General features: G+C 33.3%; 1 long non-coding RNA gene across 2 annotated transcripts; it reads right to left on the bottom strand.

Annotated features, from left to right (window-relative positions):
• Positions 1-60: 60 nt before the first annotated feature.
• On the bottom strand, positions 61-16257 carry LOC130614653 (uncharacterized). Of its 2 annotated transcripts, none has more exons than XR_008975930.1 (5): positions 16023-16257; positions 4404-4597; positions 3926-4112; positions 851-947; positions 61-724 (listed from the first exon to the last, which is right to left on the bottom strand). It is a non-coding gene; the product is annotated as an uncharacterized LOC130614653 (long non-coding RNA). The 2 variants fall into 2 exon arrangements; XR_008975929.1 differs by having other exon boundaries at positions 4404-4581; positions 16023-16254.
• Between the last annotated feature and the right edge of the window lie 5236 nt (positions 16258-21493).

Raw genomic sequence — 21493 nt, 5'->3', positions numbered from 1 at the left:
AGGTGGTTGTGTTGTAAAGTTGTTTTTAATTAGCAATATGATCTTGCCATTTTTATTTTATTGTATTTATCTGTTGTTGTCTATGTTTTTGTAACTATGATCTAATAATGCAAATAAAGTGTATTTACATATGCATTTTTGTGTTGTTGTTTGTTGCTTATTTTTCTTCCAGGGTCTCCTTTTTCATGTTATTGAATGTTTTGAATAGATTAAATATGAAAATTTTTATAAGCAATATATACTGTTTTGCATTACCAAAATATAAGAATTATCTATGTCTTTTTTACTCAATCTAGTTTCCGAAAATTTATAACCTCAAAAGTTATCATATTCACCCATAACATGTTTTTCTGGATGTGAAAGAAAGAAGAAGTTTTGCTATCTAGTTAATTTTAGCCTTAATTCGTCTGAAATCATTTTGTGGCTTTCACTTAAGAATTTTATGATTGCTTTTTTTTCAAATAACATGCAAGAAATGGAGTTTTAAAGGTCCTGTCTGCTGCATTTTAAAGTGCTGAAATAAGTAAATAAGTTATAGGTTCTTAGACTTCGCCCCAGACCACACTTGGGGAAAGGGGGAGGGTAACAGCGGCTCCTAAGCTAAGAAGAAAAAAATCCTGTATCCGCCCCTGATCTAGCGTCTTGACAGATAACCAAACACTTGTTCAATTTCTTCTCCAGCCGACTTTTCGGTGCTTTCTAACCATTTACCACTTCACAGTATCTATTTACAAATATTTTTACTTTAACTTCACAACTAGTAATTTAACATTGCTAATGCCAACGATATTTTAACATAACAGTAGTAAATTGAAAACATGAATTTTCATTAAAAATTATCTGGCCATACCATGACCCTTCGCATGCATATCTGATAAGGCTGGTCTTTCTTTTTCGTATTTTTTTGCTGCATTTCAAACACCACCACAATGGTAATCAGTTTCAATCTATGGAAATATAAGAACAGAGGATTAAAATAAAAATAAAGATCCTGAAATCAATTTTTATGTCCATAAAATAATAAATCTTCTCTATAATAATACCCGTCTTTTGTCTGTTCAAAAGGTATACCGATATTCCTTTGATCTTTCCGCGAATTTTTAGAAACCAGGGGGTTGTTTAATTGGAAATCTTATGATTTATCAAAATAAACTACAAAAATTAATTTATTTCCTTACATAATTAAATTAATTTAATTGATAAACCTCTAATTTGAAAAAAAAAATTAAGTGATTAAAATGAATTCATTATTGCGCCGTTTTTAATAATAATTTACCCCCGTGACCTTAATCGCCGATTCCGCCCAGGAGCCACAGAAAACAAATAGGATGGTTTTACTGACAGTTTAACTGACTTTGTTTTGACCGCTCGCACGTGTATACCAATCAAAACGCCTGATTCTTTGAAGAACCAATCCAGACTTTTGCGGCCTAGACATGCCAACGAAGAAACATGATGGCCATTTTAGTTTTTAAAAAGTAATGGTGGTCAGTGTTGTTTCTAAGTCTGTTTCACCTTTTTGTCTTCTATAAGCTTTTCATATTTGTAATATTTGTTTTTTTATGTTCTAAAATGTGTAGATAAATATATTGTCACGTTTTTTAGCTACATGCAGATCTTAAACGCACCAGTTTTAGGATTTTTGGCTAGGAAAGACTATTTTGAAGGCTACTAGCTAATAGCCTTACTTTTTACTAATTTTGTTTGGTATAAGAGGTTTTTCTCCAATCCAACATTTATTTTTATGTCGAGGATATAACCATTTAGCTATCTCATATATTTACCTAAAAAGTGATAGTATAAAAATTCAGTTTGGCTATCAATATCGCAATATTCTCAGCAATAAATCTTATGCTAAATGCAGTTTAGCTAGGTAGGGGTAACGACAGGCTGTTTCCTGTTTTGTCGTTTAAACTGAAGTTATGATAAAGTTTTTTTGGAGAAGGGTACTGTTCAAGTCTGTTTAACTGTACTAAGCGGTCAGCTCAGTGTTAACAATAGCCTGTTTTTTTGGAAAAGGTTGTTACGCCTATGCGGGTCAGCCCACTGTGACAATTAACTTTTAAACTTTCTTGGGAATCACGCCTGTACGAAAGTCCAACAATGGTTACCTGGACTAACAGCTTAGACCTGTGCAAGAAGCGAAGGACTGTTTCTTGTGTTTTTATTTAAATAGAGTCTGCAAGAAAGTTTTTTTCAAAAGGGTATTATCCCTATACACCTGTGTAACACCATTTAACTGTACTAAGCGCTCAGTCCAGTGTCACGATTAATTTTTTAACTTTTACAAAAACTTATTCCGCAAAATAAAATAATATTGACCGATTGTTTTTGCTATGACGGAGTCACAACGGTTGTAAACTGTGTTTTTATCTCAGCCTTTGTTGCGGGAAAGTTATTTTTTGAAAATAAGTTACTGTCGCAACACTATAATGGTGTATGCGCTTCACTTGATTTACGACATACTGCATACCTGCACTAAAGCGCTCCACCTGACTGTGTCGCACAGTTTGCAGTTCTTTTTAAGCGCTCCTTAAGGCGTTCAACAACAGTTACTTGTGGCTCATCCCGGCGATTCGACGCCGGGTTTCCCGGCTAGTAAATATATAATACTGAAAATGTGAACCAAAATTGCCTCATTTGTGCCTCTTTTTTTGCCATATGTTTTTCGTATGTACTTCTCAACTTTGTCATTAGATGAGCCCAATCCATCGACATAGAACGACGGCTTTTTTCTTCTGTTAGTATAAAAGGTTTGAAATTGAAAATAGTTCGTTACGCCACAAACTGTATCTGTACAATTTTGCATTGCCATCTACATGGCAGCTATGTTGATTCACTTCACAAGATGGACACTCAACCCAGTTTTTCCTTCTATAATATCTCTCTCGTCAATCCAAAAGCTTCACTGTTTGAAACACATTAAAAAAGTGGTGTGGCTAATGACACCACTCTATATATAACTTGGAATTTAACACAATCTGAACTAAAACAACAATGAAGGAATCGAAATGTGTAAATAAATGGTGCAATAACTACCGCTAGAACTTTCTCACCCGACCATTTTCTACCGATGGATCAGATAAGCACACGAGGAAACATTTTTCAGAAATGCCTGGCATGTGTTTTCGAAAAGAATCCCAGACAATAAATCCATTGGTGATGGCAGAGGTGTTCTAGGCCAGTAACCACATTTGAGCAGGCACTCAATATGGAATGGATCCATGATATTTCTGCAATCTTCACAGAATTGGGAAAACTTGAATAAATCAAACCTTCCTGAAATTAAATAAGGAATCTCTTTAAGTATATATGTATAAAAATTTCTGATTGTAATTGCAACTTTATACCCGCGCAATTTTTCTTATATTATAAGTAATAACTGGAAGTTTTGCTCTAACAAATTTCTTATAACTCAAATGTGTTGGAGTGTGTACGCTGCCATGATAAGCGAGAAAGTGATAGACTATATGTACCATGCTTTACTGCATTTTTTACCACGTTTTTACTGCCACAACTAAAACAAGTGGAAAACTTTATTTTTGGGAATCTTTCTAGAATGATTAACATGTAGAGCAGAAATATGAATAATTTTAATATGCCAAAATTCAGGACTTATAGACATTTTGGTGTATTCCTATAATGTGTATATCTAATAACTTATTTCATTCCATTTTTTGCAATAAATAAAAATGTGAATTCCGCCACACAACCAATTATGTGCATAAGAAAATTAAAAAATATATAAATTAATATGTTTGCACGATTTCGAAGTTGTCATCTACAATTTCTCTAACGGCGATAAAGTAGTTGTAATTCCCTTGCTAACAAATGATCTGTCATGCACAGGATTGGATGTGCGAATAATATTATCACATACGTAACAAAGGAAACTTTCTAAGCACATATTGCATTTGATAACTACCTTTTGCTCCTTGCAGATGTTGCAAACACCTTTTGGGACGTCCCTAGATAGTATTACATCCTTAATCACTGGACGAATCCTTGCTGTTGTGATTACACGATGAAACCATGATTTCTTATGACGCTTTTTTGTACAGGAAGAAGTCTTTTTAACGTCTTTAAACATTAGTGCACAGATTTAAGTTTAGCTAAAGGAAGAAAATATACATAAATACATGCAGAAGAACATGCAAAAGAAGTCGGTGTATACTTCAATTCTGATACATACCATTATCTTTCACCAATTTTTTATTATTATCGATTGAAACTAAATAATCTATATTTCCATCAGTTTCCGCTTCTCATAATAAAGAATTTTCATCATCAGACAGAAAGAAAGGAAGAAAATCTTAGTACAGTCATTTTCACATCTGTTCATGAAATGAATTTTCATTTTATGCATTAACTTTAAATTATTTATATATATAATGTATATATACCTTTTGTTGATGAAATATGCAAGTTTCCAGTCGTTTTTTTTATGTTTCTTTCTTGGTTGAACTTTCAGTTTGTATATCCTTTTGCTTGTATTCGAGGATCGTCTATATTCAAACGTTCTTGGAGTTTAGTGTTTATTGAGCTTGGAAGGTAACAGTTTTTCCAAAGTAGCAAGTGTACCTGAAAATTAACACACCTAAAAATTCACAATTCACAGTGTCTAATATGCATGGATGTTACTCAGGGTATAAAAAAGCACAATATAAAAGCATGTGAAATATATAAAAAATTAGTCTGAATTTATCAGTCCAATTTTAAGTCCCACATGAATTTCACACCAACAACCAAAAAGTATCTATTCAAGTTAAAAAGGTTTTAATATACACATGTGTGCCCCTGCAGAAGTAACAAATAACACTATTTTTAAAAAAAATCAGCAAAATTTTTAAACTGTGTTATGTCTCATTAACTGTTAATTAAAAGCACATCATCATACACATCTCCTTGATCACCAGTTTAAGCTCTACAACAATAGACGCAACGTGGCAACAATAAGTCACCCGATAAGTCAAATAACGGCCATTTTACAAGAACGATTTGTGTTTCTACTTCTGTGTATGTAGAACTTTCATCTGTAATTTTGAAATAGTTGCACGTAATTTTTTTGGACAAAAAGAAAAAAATGATTACACTAAAAACTGTTTATTAGGCTAGTGGTAACCGTCCAATAGCGGTTGCACTGGATGGTTTCTATTAGTGATACCTTTAAATGTAAATAACTTGTAAGCGAGATTATACCACTATATTTTTCTCCCTATATAGTTGTCAAGCAAACATCGAAATGAGGCTATAATAAATTATATATAGAAACCTTCTTATAGGTTCATTTTCATACAACTTTGCCTATTTTACACAAAGTTGTTAATTTTGCACAGCGCCTAAGTTTCCGAAGTGAAGTGGCACGGGGGAGCTGGTCTGCAAATTAATCTGGTCTAAAATCTAAAAATTGCAGGGCTACACTTTTAAGAAGGAATGATAAAGGTGTTTCTATGGTGTTGCAATAAAATACAATCTGTATTGCCTTTTTTTTTTTTAAAAAAGACACTTTGAACTTCAAATTGAGCCAACCCAAAACACTACTTCAATTATCTATGTTTTCAATTACCCTCCAAATTTTAAGAAACATAAGCAGAGCAAGAAATCTTCAACATTAGAAACTTAATACATAAATGTCCACACAGAGTAAACTTGATTCTTATGTACACGTATCAAGAGCAAACCTAAAGTATTTTTAAAGTCAATATTGTGTAAGTCATACCATTCTCTGTTGAGAATGAAATACGGATGTGCTATGATAAATATTCACCTATATGTATACACACCATCCGGATAAACTATCTGATTTCATCACTAACATATTGCCGCACGTAGTGTAGTGGGTGCGGCTCCCAGTTCTGGGGACCGCGGATCGAATCCAGCTCACTGCTTGGCAGTATGTTAGTGATGAACAAAATAGTTCTTCTTCAGTAAGTTATATTAAGTTTAAGGTTATCTGAAAGAGATGTCGTTAACCCGTGGACACGTGTATATTTTAATTCACAATTTTACACGTGGGTCATCCATCCTTTATTCAAAAAATATACAGATCTATAACTAATAATAAAAAAAACACTTTATTATTTAGATGAATTGCGAATCTGTTACGTTATCTAATACAAAAAGACATGTTTTGTCTACAAAGAATTTAAATACTTTAGTAATTAACAACGTCACACCTACTTATCTTTCACAATTCCCTTCATCCATTATCTTTAAACACTGGGCAAGCCTAAAAAACGATGCTTTTAATGATTCTAAGGTATCTGCATGAATCCATACAACGTTATTATCGTACACCTCCCCGTACTCATAAAAACAATATTAAGCTAAACTTGTCTTTCCTGTACCATGTAAGCCACTGTTGCTATTAGCTGACCTTGCCTGCTCTCAGTAGTGGTTTTTAGTTATGACAAGCTAGTCGGGCTGGGCGTACTTAACTTTCGTCAAAACCTTGTTGTTGCAATTTCAAAAAAGTATTTCGCTTAAGCACAAAAATTTTCCAAGGTTACTTTCGTAATATGCTCTCGGCTGAATTTTTATAGAATATCCACACATAATACACACATACATGTGTTATATTGTTGAGTGCATATTCATCAATGATATGGTGCAATACGTAAGAAATTGCTTAATTATCCTGCGACTAACTTCGCATGTTGTTTAATTAGGGGCACAAAATTCACTTATTTGGTTTAATTCATTGTAAAAATTGTAGCATATACCCCCTAATTTATTCTCGGCGTACTTCGACTTACTTGTTATATTAGGGAGTGAAAAATATAAATAATGCTAACACGTGACCGTAAAAAGCATAGACAACCCCCGTAATTTTGACATGAATACGTCGAAGTGCGTCGAGAATATTCATTAAGGGCTATTCATTAAGAATGTTTAGGAAATGTCTTTACCACAGCTACGGGTCAACCCATGCCATGTGAGGGAAATTGGGTAAGGAATGCCGGTTTATATTTAGTGTATACATTCCGAACAAAGGACCCACATTGATAACAGTGTTTTGCATAAAGAAAGTTGTTGTGCCTCGCACTGCGAATTTTCGAATTAAAAGTAGATGTGAAGTGAAATAAGCTGCTCTTTTTAAATCAACGATCTTAGCTTAAAAGAATGGTTTACTTTAAAAGGCGTTAAGAATACTATTTTCTGGTGAACGTTTTTATCGATGGATGGCTTATTAGTAGAAGGAGATTGTGTAATGTTTGTAATGTGGAGCACGTTTGCTACACGCGAGGTATACCAAGAGAATTATTGAGATTCTCAAAATTTCAATAGAAAAAAAATCATATAAAATCAGCGTAAAGAAATAGGACTGATATTTTTGCACATAAAGCTAGGGTATTTTTTTTCTAATAAAACAAATAAGTTTGGACCGAGGGGTTAAAGTATAAGTCTAGTAAAAAATGCAATAAGTACGGCTCGTAGCCATCCACCCCCGGATTTTGACCCCCCCGTCTTTTGAGCCAGATTATACGTCCGCCGAACTTGAACGCACAAAGAGGAATATGCCGTGAACAAGAAACGGTAGTCGGCATTTTAGACACGTATATTTTACAGACCTAAAATATGCTTATTTCTTTCTATTATAGCTAATTATTGTATAAATAATTAATTAATTATTTTGCAATTTTGCTTCTAATACTATTATAGTTGTATTTTAAGGAAAAGTAATAGTATTAAAACGGTTTTCTTCTTTTGAAATAATTTATTGCTAGTCCTGTTTCTAATCGACTTTACTTGTGTATTTTAAGCTTTTTTGTATCTGTGCTTTTTCTGGAGATTTGAGTTGGATTGGAAAGCTCCTCTGTAAGGTACGCTTTTCTAAAGAAATATTGAAGTAATTTGTACAATTATAACGCACCGAGCTGTGTTTTATTTTATTGAAGAAGATGTAAGAATACAATATTATCAATTTTAATTGGTTTTATCCAAATCAAGGTAGAGCTCTGTTTTGTATAAAAGAATTGAAAGTAATTTGTAGAATACATATGGAGAAGCTGTATTACTACCTAACTGATAGCCAGATATAGGAAAACCTGTAGCTAGTGCGCAGACAAAACAAATAGCTCTGAAACAAATATCCACTTTTGCTATCAAACCAACAGCAATGTAATTGTCAATAGGAATTAGTTGTCCGTACACCCTCCCTGAGAACAAGGTTTAAAACAACATTAAACTGTCATTAAACAGAACTCCAAGGATGCCCAAGCCGCACACGCCCTCTAAATGGCGTGGGCATCTTCAAAACTGCTTGTAATTTTAGAACAAGGGTGCGGATAAGCTGCATATGCTGTAAAACGTGCAGGCGTTTTTGGGCAAGTTTAGCGTTTTGCAAAAAAATTGAAGTATTCACCCAAAAAAACCAGCGTAGACCATAAAATAAACTGTGGTAGCAAAGTTCTTAAAAGAACTGTTTTTGATGGTTTTTGATAAAATTTACTTGATAAATAACTTTTAAACTTTATTAACTCCTTTCTCTTAAAGCACCTTTTTCCAACTATTGTCCACAAGGTATGTTACAAGGAATTGAATTTTGGAAATGCGCCAGGCAAGTTCGGGAAAGTGCGGGCAGTTTTGGAAGACAACCACTAATTTAATTCGAAAAGTTGTCCAAACTCGGCCTTATATATGTGGCCGTTTGCAGCTTATTGATACCGTCGTATTTTAGAATATTCTCAGGAATAATAGACCAAGAGAAATTACATCACAGTTTCTTGTCCACCGCCCACGTGTGTTTGAGAACAACCCACATAAAAAAGTTCATTATTTTTTAAATTATTTGTGTAAAAATTACTATTTCATTCACGATAAACCATTTGTCAGTCATTTTATTCATCCAACAAAGAATCCTATCCAAGGTGCTTTTCTATTAGTGCTGAATTTAATAATTGACATGATTCAGCATAGTTTTTAAAAGGGTCGATTGCAAAATATGATTGCCAAAGTTCAGCACTTGTAATATTTGTGTATTTGTGTACTCAGCTTCTAAAACACAGACAAAAGACATTATAATTTCCTCTGGGTGATTACATTAATGTTGGTTGAAAAAAAACCTGAATGATGAGAAGCATGTGTTTTTGAATGGGTCTTAGGACAATAAACTTGTTTAATTTCCCTTGGCCTTGCATTAATCAAATTCTGAAAAAATAAACACTTCTAAAATGATTTTGTCAGATTTGGAAACTGTTGGTATGGTTGGAACTTTGCATAAAAAATTAGTAAAGTTGCCAAATTGTTTAGTTTTTTTCTTTTACACTTTTCCGAATTAGCCTTAATTATTTATGAGATGAAAAACAGCACTTTTAATTCCATTGACTTGGTCATCCCTTAAAAGCACTGGAAGCTTCACTATATGAAAATGTTTTCTTTTTCTTTTAGATTGTGTACAATGGGAGTGAGTGATGTAATCTTCCAATGCGTGTGGTAAAAAGAAGGCGAAACCGTTATTGTTTTTCTGCCCAAAATTGAAGCTATTTAATAAATATTGATAAAGTTAAAAAAACTGTTTTGATTTGTTTGTTTTTGATTTAATTGTTTCCCGTGAGTTTTCGAAATTCGTTCCAGCAGATTCTGTGACTTTTAGTGCCGGTATTTTTACGTGAAAAAAATACTGCTTTGTTGTAAGGTCATTTTCGAAATCGTTAACGTTAGGACTAACTTCTGCGGGTTGTACAACTCGATGTATTACACATCTATGTTATACATTAAAAGTGTAATTTTTTATTTTATTTTTTATTTTTTTATTTTTATTTTATCATTCTGTGGGAAAAGGCGGTACAAAATTTTAACATGCGTTATTCGTTTTTGTTAGTTTCGCGTAATCTAATTTTCTCGCACATTTTGAAAAGAGTATCCCACACACATCAAATACTCGAGCAGCCTATTCGCAAAAAAAAAACTGTTTTTGCGCAACGAATTGTTCTGCAGAGCGTTCATTTTCCTACCTCCTCCCCAAGGTTCTTCTATATGATATTCAATTTTGATGTATTTGGGAAGATGTAAGCGCCAAAGAAACAAGAAGCGCTAGGGACAAAGTATTGGATAGTTTAATTTTGCTTGCAACTTGCGAAATGCTTCGCAACCTTTTTTTTAATTTCTAGTATTGTTTACCATCAGGCTGTTTGCTCGAACCAATATTTTTTAAGCTAATCTATATAATAATACGCCAGTTCCGTGTCTCTGTGACAGGCAAAGTGGATGTCTTCATTTTCCTTTGATGGTGCCGAAAAATGCATGTCTAATATGTTAAGTTTTCTGATGTGACGGCGCGACGTCAGTAACACTACTTTAACGTCAATAACTTTCATTATTAATGAAGCCATTAAAATGCACTTACAACTTTCAGTCAAAATCTTGGAAACAAGGTGGTGACGTCAATGATCTTTCACCGCGTGGGTAACTAGGGTCCACCTAGGACCAATTTGGGTAATTTTCCCAAATCTGGGTCGCCAAATCTGTTTCGGAGTGGACGGGTTGATGATGTCATAAAAAACCTTCAAACCCTAATATCTCTGCAATTGTTTATCAAAAGTACATGTTCCTATACATTTTGTTGATCAGCAGTTTAATCTCTACACAATAGAGGCAACGTAAAAAAAAGATTCTAATTTTTTTGTGCGGATGGGTTGCTGACGACATCAAAATTTATATTCTGCCTCAGTGGATTTTTCCACGGGCTTTATCGACTAGTCTATATAATAATACGCTAAGTGTGTCCGTGTGTCTGTGACAGGCAAAGTTGACATCGTCATTTTCCTTTGATGTTGCCGAAAAAAAATCTTTGATGTTGCCGAAAAAAATATGTCTTCTTTGTCGTGAAAAGCCGCGAGTTTTGTGTGGTTTGTTAAATGAAGTTCTAGCACAAAGTAACGGAAATTGTGTTTGCAAAAAAGATGGCTGTCCTTTTTAAGCATTTGTCTTCTCTTGCCTTCAAAATAAATCTTTACAAAAGCATTTAAGAAGGGGCATGGTATATAAATGAAGCATAGAAAGGTTTCTGTAAGGTTTGTTTATGTTTTTTAAAGTTTTGATGATATTATTGATGCGAGACATGTTTGTTAGCTAGCATCAACCACACCAACAACAACTAGCTAGGTAGCTAGGAATTTATAAATATGTAGCCATGTTCTTTATACCTAGCTAAGTCTCCAGTTTATATTTAAGTGACCAGCTATTAGCTGCTGTAGCTACCTTATGTTAGCTTCAGTTTTATGTTGCTTTTTACATGTAAGCTAATCTTAGTGGTCTTTGCTAAGAATGTGACTGTAACTTATTTTAATTGACATTTTAAGCTTAAATTAACAAGCCACAACAACTTTTAAAAAAGTATTACATAATATTTAGGAAGAGTTTAAGGACTGCTTTTAAGCAAATAACGTATTTTTCACAATTTGTGTATGCAAATAATGTATTTTTCACATTTTGTGTAACTAAACTTATATACATCGGTTACATGCAATATGACGAAACGATTTTTATTTAACATGTAGTAATTCTGGTACCTTAAGTGTAGTGATTTTTGTTGTTCTAGATGTTCTGACTAAAACGTTTTTGTTTATGGCATTTTGTCTCAATTAAGAAAAGTTTCAACTTTTTTGAGGGAGTACAACACCGAAAAAACTTGTTTTTTTTTAATATTTTGTATAAATTCTTACCGGGCAGGACTCTGTACACATACCGAAATGACTGATCCCTCTCTATTTATAAATTTAATGCGTTCCAAATCACAGTTTTTTGAAATTTTGGGTAATATTTAATGAGTACAAGATGCAAATACTGATTTTTGTTGAATCAGAAGTATTTCCTACAACCATTCTTTTTTTACACTTTTGTGGAGAAAAAGTGTATGCAATATCATCAGAATAACTGATTTTGTTGCAAACTGTTTTTCTTTTTCACATTTTGGATTGAAATATTGTTATAAAGGGCATATATCAATAGACATATATATACCAAAATAATTAAATTCTGCAAACTTTGATTTTGTCGTTCACCTCTCATCTTTTATATTTTGATTAAACTTTTGAGGAAAACCATAGGAATTATTTAGAATTTGTATTTTGTGTTGCAAATTTAGTGCAAAAATTTAACTTTTGTGAGGGAGGACCATATGCAATTATATATACTAACAATAATAATAATTTGATATTCTACAAGTTGTATTTTTGTATGCACTTAAATGACTGCTTTTTCTGAGTTGAATTTGATGGGTTTCATATCAATTTTGTGGAAGATTTTATGGCTGAAGACAATATAGAACATGCCAATTGAACTGATTTTTGTTCATATTTTGATTTGCTCCTCATAAACCTTTGTGTTCTACATTTATTGTAAACTTTTGTGAGGAAGGACCATATATATATATACAATGTTTTCAAAATAAAGATTTTTGTTGATTTGAAATTTACTCCTTGCTCATTGCTTTTTCGACATTTCAGGTTAAAATGTTTGGTAAAGTCAGTACGGATCATTAGACAAAAAATTGTTTTGTTAACCGGTTAATTTTTACATTTTGTGCATATTTTTGCGGGAGAGGTTGGTATGCAACCGAATAAATGATTTTTCAAAGTTTAACTTTTTGTTTTTAGGTGTTTTGTGTTTGTTTAAGTTTGGCTTTTTGATATTGTTCAGGTTGTATAGTTGTATAAGCATTTAGGGAAAAGACAATGTTTAAAATGCGTAAAGAACTTATTTCATAGATCTGTGCTTACTGTTGCAAGCCTTTCTTTTCGACACTTCAGATTAAAATATTGAAGGTTTTCAACATAATCACATAATAACATGTATACATATTTTAGATGTGTTATTTCTGACATTATTTTTATTGTTGTCGTAACTGTCTGGGTTGTGACTGTCAATGTTGTAACTTTCTACTAACTACATTTTACACCTTGCACGCCGTTGTTTTTCATATTTTGTCTGAAGTTTTGTTGGGAGGATTTCATGCGATTTGACATTTGATATTTTGTGTTAGATTTTAAGAACTTTTTTGTTAAATTATGACTTATATACTTTCTTTTTATGCATTTTCAGATTATTTTTTTTAGTAAAAGGCATATTCAATATACTGAAATATTTGCTGATGTCATCAAAATTCAAATGACAGAACTTTTCAATTGTTTTTCTGCCTAAGTGGATTTTTCCACGGGCCTAATCGACTAGTCTCTTTAATAATAGCCGTATTCCGTCTGTCTGTCTCTGCGCAACATGGCGGAGCAAGTAGCGAGACCCGCCGAAAATCCCCGCGGCCCTGCAGCTTTATTTCGAATCCCCGGCAGACCCCGTTTTTTTACCGGCCTTGCTTTGCCGCTCATTGTAATAAACCAATCACGAGGCTCCAATTTCACTAATGACCAATCCAAGTGCTTCGCGGCCTCAACATGCCGACGGGAGGAAACATGCTACCCCTACGAAGGCCATTTTGGTTTGGAAGTGATGGTGTGAAGTTTGTAGGTTTCCTTTCAATCCTCCTTATTTCTTCTGAGTACTTTTTATCCTATAGGATTATTTAGTTTGTTTTCACATGTTAAGGTGAATATTTCATCACGTTTTCTAGCTACGTATAAATCTTAAACAAACCAATTTTAAGTTTTTGGCTAGCTACAAAACGTACATTTTGAGGCAGCTAAGCTATAGCTAGCTTTATTTATTCCTATACTTTTAAAGTTTTTATTCAGTTTGGTATATTATTATTTATTTTTATGTTGAAGTTGGGTCTACCTAGCTAGCTCCTCTTTTAGCTACATCCTGCTAAAAAGTGAAAGTAGCCAAATGCAGTTTGGCTGCAAGTGAAAGTAGCCAAATGCAGTTTGGCTGCAACACAATTCTTAACAATTCTTATGCTAAATGCAGTTGGCAGTGGCCACTTTTATTACTGATTTAAAAATTTATTATGCAAAATAAATTTGCTGAGTAATTTTTTAAACTGAACCGGGTTAATGCCAGGCTGTTCACTGATTTCTTTTAAAACCGAAGCGATAAGGATTTTTGGAAAATGGTATTACCCCTATGCTCATGTATGACACGATTCACCTGTTAAGCGCTCAGCCTGGTGTTAACGACGGGCTGTTTCCTGTGTTTTTATTTAAACCGTTATGATAAATTTTATTTGGAAAATTTTATTACGCCTGTTACTCATGTATGACACAATTTACATGTTAAGTGCTCAGCCTGGTGTTAATGACGTGCTTTTTCCGTGTTTTTATTTAATCCGTTGTGATAAAGTTTTTTTACCTGCAATAAACATTCAACCTGGTGTTAACAACAGGGTGTTTTGTGTGTTTTTTATTTAAATTGAAGTTGCGATAAGTTTTTTTGGGAAAAGGCTATTATGGCTATAACGCATGTGTGACACCATTTACCTGTACTAAGTGCTCAGTGCGGTGTCATGATTAATTTGTTAAGGTTTACTGAAACGTACTCCGCAAAATAAAATAATATTGACTATTTTCTTTTCTTATGACGGGGTAACAACAGGTTGTAAACTGTGTTTTTATTTCGGTTGAAGTTGCAGTAAAGGTATATATATATATACATATATTTTAAAAAGTACATTACAACCGAAACACTATAATGTTGTGTAAGCTTTACTCAATTCACGACATATTCTGCATACCTGTACTAGAGCACTCCAATTATGGAGTTTTTTTAGTTTTTTTATGGGGTAACGACTGGATTTTTCCTGTGTTTTAAGTTAAACCGAAATTGCAGTAAAGTTTTTTATGAAAAGGGTATTATGTGTTCTCGGCCCACTGTCATGATTAAGTTTTGAACTTTTATGGAAACTTATTCCGCAAAATAAAATAATATTGGCCGATTGTTTTTGCTATGGTGGAGTAACAATGGTTTGTAAACTGTCTTAATTCAGCTTTTGTTGCGGGAAATTATTGTTTTTTAAATATCTTACAGTCGCAACAATGCAATGGTGTGTGCCCTCCACTTGATTTACGACATACTGCATACCTGTACTAAAGCGCTCCACCTCACCGGGTTGCACAGTTTGCGGTTCTTATTAAGCGCTCCTCAAGGCGTTCAACAACAGTTACTTGTGGCTTAACCCTGCGTTTCGACGCCGGGTCTCCCGGCTAGTCTATATAATAATACGCCAGTTCTGTCTGTCTGTCTGTGACTTTTGCAAAGTGGATAAAATTTCTTTGATAAAGTCTATAAAACATCGTCTATAAACTTGTTCTTTAAATCAGCAAACTTTGACGTTAAAGCAATATTGACGTCAAAGGAAAGTATATTAAGATTAGTTAAGCCATTGCATTGCACTTTTAAATTTAAGGCTAAATAACTTGGAAACGGGTGGAAATAACTGACGTCATCTCCTGCGTAGGTAACTAGGGACCACCTGGTACCAATTTGGGTAAGTTTCCCAAACCTGGGTCCCCGAATCCGTTTCGGGAATGGACATTTTATTGATCCGCGTTTCAAGACCTATACAATGAAGGCAGCAGGTATACAAATTTCTAATAAAAAAATTAGAGATATAATTAATAAATCTATACACTGCTTGGAACATTTTAATAAATGGAAGAGCTCATGACAAACATTATTTATCACAAATAGTGTCGATAAGCCTCAGTGCTCATAAAAGACAAGGCCGTCTGTTTATCCACGACCAAAAACAATTATTTATGTTAAATATGGCGACTGGAAAAAACAACAAATAGAAACTTTAAAAATGAAGCTACCATTATCTCCAGTTCTAGTGACTTTTAGATCTTCAAATTTTCAAGAACAGACATTGCATATTTTTGATAAGGGTGATTACGCGCCTTTAACATCGGTTTAAAATATCAATAATATGTTTTAACTTTAACAATGTTTTTACTTTAACGTTTTAACAATGTTTTAACTTTAACAAAAACTATAACTCTAAAATCTTAAATGACATTACAATGCGTTTTGTGGTTTGTGTGTCATCGTTCTAAAACAATCCTGGATTCAACGTTAAAAGGGTGTCGAAGTTTCCAAAAAACAAAAATAAAAGTTAAAATTTTACTTACTTTTAAATGTTTAAAAGAAAGGACTTCGCTCTCTATTTCTACCTCCATGACTCTTAATAGAGATATCTTACATCATATTCCTCTTAAGTTGGTCGTTGTTGTTGTTGTGATGGAAAGAACAACAACTCTTTCTTCGGCGTCATTTTTTCGCTTAACATGTTTTTGTCGTTGAGTATCCAAACAGTAGACTACATCATACACTCTCCTTCTTTGTTTTTCGTTTTTAATTACTTTTCTTAAATATAAAATTCAACGCGGCTTAGTCTCTAAGACAACAAGATTAAATAACTTGATAAAGCTTGGTTAATTAAATGACCCACAGTATATTAAACTGTGGGTCATTTAATTAAAAAAAGCCCTATAAAAAGACCCAAGAACTTCCTGGAACCGGAGGTATTTTAAAGAAAAAGAACGTATCCTCTTTGGCTGCTATTCAAACATTTACGCGATGAATAAAAGGTTTAGCCATGGTAAAGTCACGTAACTAAAATTCACTCAACAAGATTTTGTTCCTTCGTCTCCCAACACCATTCTCTTGACTCACTTTACAGTCAATTTCAATACAATTACAGTCAAGCTCATTTAATAAGCTAATTTTTATGGAGCAGTAATCTTTCGATAGCGAACAGTTTTAAAAGTCTTGATGGTGGTCACTTTTAAAGATCTCACTGCAAGAAAATTTTTAAAACATCAGCATATTACCGCGACCACACAATGTTTTCGTTATAAAGCATGCCCAAGCCTAATATCCTTATATGGTTGTTCTTATAACGATGATTTTATATGAACCTTTATTCACCAATCGCCAAAAATATGTAATCGATCCATATGTCAGGTACAAAAGGATTAGCCGCGACTTCTTTAATCGATTATAACTTTAATCGAAGTTCTGAATAGTTTTTCTATTTTTATCCAATTTTAAAAATTAAAAAAAAAAAAAACAAGAAAGAAATAAGAGTAAAAAAACAAAAACAAGAAGACGCCGCACGCACTAACAATCGCGATAAAGCATAATGAAGAAGACGCCGCACGCACTAACAATCGCGATAAAGCATAATGATATCTGTCGTTTCCTTCAAATGATAAGCGCCAAGATTGCCGTCAATGAAGCCAAAATATACTTTGACGAGCCTTAAAACTGATCAAGAATCAACAAAAATTAATACAAAAAGCCCACCTTGTCTTTAGTATCGCCCCTGAGCCTTCATGACGGCGCAGCCATTTCGTTCATCATTGAGGTAAAATGCCCTGGAAACGAGGTTGACAAAAAGCATAGGAATAATGTTTTCGTATTGTTGTGTGTTTATAAACAAAAAACCTACCCAAACAATGCAGAAGAGAAATAACATATAGAGATAACAACAAACTAGAGAAATTAACTATGTCAACATAAAAACCATCTTGCCTACGTAGGACTCGGCAAGACGGGCGTGAAGGTTTAATAAAGTAGCTGAACAGGCGGAAAAACCGGCTTGCTTGCTTTATATGATCACCCTTTTAGGTCGTGATTATTTGAAGAATTTCAGTCCGGGCTGATACTCAGTACAGGTGGAGTATTTCATTTCACCTTTAACTCAAAAAAAAACTGCCTAGACGTTACGGCACGACCTCAATCCACTGAGGCAGGATAAAAATGATAGAGGCGTTATTTGAATTTTGATGACGTCAGAAACCCATCCACAAAGAGTTAGAACCTAGTTTTTACGTTGCCTCTGTTGTGTGGAACTTAAAGCGCAAATCAAGAGAATGTATGGGATCATAAACTTTTGATGAATAAATATATAAGGGCTTAAAAATTTTGTTGACGTCAGCATGGACCCGTCAAAACACAATTTTTTTTTAGAAATTTGTATACCTGCTGCCTTCATTGCATAGATCTTGAAATGCTGATGTAGAAATGTATAAGATCATGTATCTTTGACAAACAGTTGCAGTGATTTGTGATTTAAAGGTTTTTTGATGACTTCATCAAACCGTCCATTCCGAAACAGATTCAGGAACCCAGGCTTAGTAAACTTATACAAGTTGGTCCAGGTGGTCCCTAGTTACTCATGCGGTGAAAAATGACTGACGTCACCACCTCGTTTGCAAATTAAAGGCCTTAACCTTTCACGTTCTCTTGAATATTTGGCTTGCTTGTTCTCATACTTGTTTTTTGAATTTATCAAGTCTTCATGATACTTTCTCACAGTGTCATGGTGAAATAGATCAGGTGAATTCATTGACGGAGCGATAGCTGATGTAGGGTATATTTTTTCGGTCAGATATATATAGATTATAAAAAATTAGTAGAATTACCAGATGTACCAGATTATGTAAATAAATATTATGGTGGTGATATTGATGTTGATGTCGATAGTGATTAATTAATCAATACACTTAAAACACAAAATGAAGTAGCAGTAAGATTTAGAAATTTAAATGGATTAGAAACTCCAGAAGCAAAGGCCCAAATTTCTGATTTGAGTGAAAAATATATGGAAACATTGGATAAAATAGGAAGATACAAAAGTACAATATCAAAGATTATCACCAACATAGTAATATCAAAATATGAAAAAATTAAAAATATATGATAGGTGAATGGTAACGAGGTTGCCAAAAGAATTTTATGAGTGTTTGATTGTTACACATGATAATGTTTATATTAAAAATGAAAATGGTAATCTGTTTAATATTCTCAATCATCAAACCAAAGAATATCGTTCAGCTGCTACACCTAAAAATGGATTTTTTTAATTATCTCAGTATTCGTAGGAAGATTAATATCAGCTATACGTATAAAAAGGAAACACAAATGAAAAAACTTATGGATAATCTTAGTAAAGCAAAAAAAATGATCAATAAAAAACTATTGATAAAATTAATTAAACAATGGATGATATAGAAGAATCGGCTAGATCTAATAGATTTGAAGGCAAAGAGGGTAAAATATTATTACGTGAGATTAATATAATAGCTGAAAAAATTAATGCTTTTGTTGTAGCATTATTACCAGGTGGTGGATCTACAGCAGCATAAATAGGAAGTGCTGCACCCGGTGGTGCCAAAGGATGGATAAAGAACAAATTGAAAGCACTTGCCGGCCTATTGAGTAAATTAGCAAGAAAATCAGCAACAGCAGTATTACATGGAATTATAGGATCAGTAGTCGCATGGTTACTAAAGAGAGCAAAAGATGTTGTCGGATTGCTATCAAAAAATGTATGGACACTTCTTACAGGCATGGGTGTTTTAATCTATACATACGTCATGACTAGGAAGAACAAATAATTATATATTTTCTCCACCATATGTATATTAGGGGTGGATCCAGCAATATTTAGACTAAGGCTTGAGTTTAGCAGCTGGGGATCTTAAACTTTCGCCAATTTGAGCTTTACGGGTATAAAAATCGCAGAAAATTGTCTTCCAAATTATCTAGTGTCATTAAAATTGACGCAAAGAAACGCTAAGCTATAAGAAAATCTCCTAAGAACATTTTTTATAAGAAACAAATCTCTGTCTTATATGTCATATTTTGGATAGACAAAAGCACTAATCTCACAAAGAACTGTGCTAACATGTACAACTTAAACTGTTTATCAATAAAAAACAACAACAACAGAGATTAACAGGGATTGACTACAATAAAGTGAGACAAATGTGAATATATTTCAAATTTATAAACTCTTGGTGTTTCTGCCAATATCAAGCTTCATCAGCATGACTAGGTGAATCAAATAATCACACCAACCATGGAAAGCAAAATAAAACACAATCATAATAAAAACAGTAAGAATATGGGAAGATCAGGATAATGAAGATGAAATGTACATACAAGTGATATGATACATACCTTAACCCATGTATTTGTTGAGATACACTGGAACTAGCTGTATATAATAAGAAGGCGGATAAAGTATGATAAAGAATGTATGTTAATCACTATATTAGGGACTTACTCAACGATACTTTGTTATTCATTTTATTTAAAAGGAATAAGAAAAAGAAAAAGCTTGGCCAATTACATGGAAAAATAGGGTTATCAAAAACTTAGCCTTTAGTTTCTCATTGCATACTGATCAATAACAGCATCTATGTTTGGCAGGATTTCTTTATGGTTGTACATGAGTGCAATTCCATTTAAACGATCCTAAACCATGGTACTCCTGGTGTAGTCTTAAAGTCTACTTAAAGAAGAAAAGGAACGTTTACATTAACAGGTAAAGTAACGGATAAAGTAACCTTGATGTTTTCAACGCCAACAAATTTGACGTATTTAAACGTTTTAATAACATTGTCTGGTAAGCAACGATCATAATCAGATTAATATTGCCGCCATAACTTTATTTCGTCCTCTTGGATTTGGTAAATCCTTTATGTGAAATTCAGCAAAAATGTGTAATCGATACTTGTTCTTTTATTTGATTCTTAATTTAAATTACTTACGAGAGAGAAGTTATGGTCCAGCTTTAATTGGGTGTTAATACCTATTTGTTTATGTAAATTCTGGTCCATCTGTTCCAGCATTTTGTAACCCACAAAATAGCATCTTTAAACGAGGAGGTGAATAATTGAAAATGATATATTTTGCACACGTTCCAAAGCTTTGTGAACAAAATCAATTGCGCAGGATTTCTGCAACACAAATGTTTAGTCTGTGAATTTTACAATGCACATAAACAGCTTTACCTTTTGAAAGTAATGTTTTGCAGTAATGTGTGCAGCCTCACCATTTATGTGGCCTGCCACTGGCCCTGCACTATCATAGCCTTGACCTTTACAGTTTTGTATGTCCAATTTAAGGTCATTGACAATGCACTTAAAAATTGTGGGGGCCAATTTTTCTCCAGTTAAACCCTTTTCACAAAAAGAAAACCTTAAAAACTTCATGCACATCTAAATTTGAGTCAACATAACGCAGACAAGTGAGAAGGGTTCCTATGTTGAACAATCAGACCTTACTTATCTAGATGTCAAGTTCTTGCTTCTAGTAAGAACACAAATACTAATTGACAATGATCTCCTCCACAATGACAAAAATTTATTCAATCAAAACAACAATTAGCCAGCTGACTTTAGCTAATTAAATCTTTTCGTATTCGTTTTAAATAGTCTGTTTTAAAACATTTATATTTTCTATTGCGCAGTTACATAGAATGGATAGTAAATATTCAGATGATTACTGTGAAGATTGTAATCTTATATATTAATTCCCTTGCGTGAGTAAAACTGTGAGTCCACGACACGGAAATTACGGGTCACTTTTTTATGACGTGGCCGTACGCTAAAATTTAACTAAAAAAATTAGGGAAGTACTGCATAGAAATCGCACATAAGGTGTAAATATATAACTCGCTGCTAATAACGATATAAATATATATACCCTTATGCCAAAAAACTCTATGTTAGCATATATATATAGGTATCACTACATATGAAACGGTATTAGATATTCACAAAGCATACGGACTGTTAAATGAAGTTCC

This window comes from Hydractinia symbiolongicarpus, chromosome 11 (assembly GCF_029227915.1).
Source record: "Hydractinia symbiolongicarpus strain clone_291-10 chromosome 11, HSymV2.1, whole genome shotgun sequence".
In the NCBI taxonomy this organism is placed as follows: Eukaryota; Metazoa; Cnidaria; class Hydrozoa; order Anthoathecata; family Hydractiniidae; genus Hydractinia; species Hydractinia symbiolongicarpus.
The sequence above is the reverse complement of the archived record's forward strand: the minus strand, read 5'-3'. Positions and strand labels throughout refer to the sequence as shown.